Raw genomic sequence first — 348 nt, forward strand, 5'->3', positions numbered from 1 at the left:
ATTTGTCACAGTAACTGGAACGGGAAAAATATACAGGTCAAAGCCCTGGAATGAGAGACTCAGAAGAGTCATAATGAGCCATTTCAGGAGCTTAATGCATGAGATTGTATGGAGATTCTATGGAGAGCCACACATATTCAAAGTGGTATGGTTAGTCACCATCTTTGAGCAGGGTGCCACCATCTTTGAAGCCCTCCTTTAATGTTAGGTAAATTTGCCCTCATTTTGAAGTAACTGAACCAATCCCTCCTCACAAGAAATCCTTCATTACAATCACCTTCACTTGTTGCACATGCAGCTTTTAAATAATTGAAAAGGCTTCCTGCCATTTCTTGCACTAAAGTAAGG

The sequence above is a fragment of the Orycteropus afer genome, unplaced genomic scaffold, assembly GCF_000298275.1.
Source record: "Orycteropus afer afer isolate SDZICR_OR568_19922 unplaced genomic scaffold, OryAfe1.0 scaffold00942, whole genome shotgun sequence".
NCBI classification, from domain to species: Eukaryota; Metazoa; Chordata; class Mammalia; order Tubulidentata; family Orycteropodidae; genus Orycteropus; species Orycteropus afer.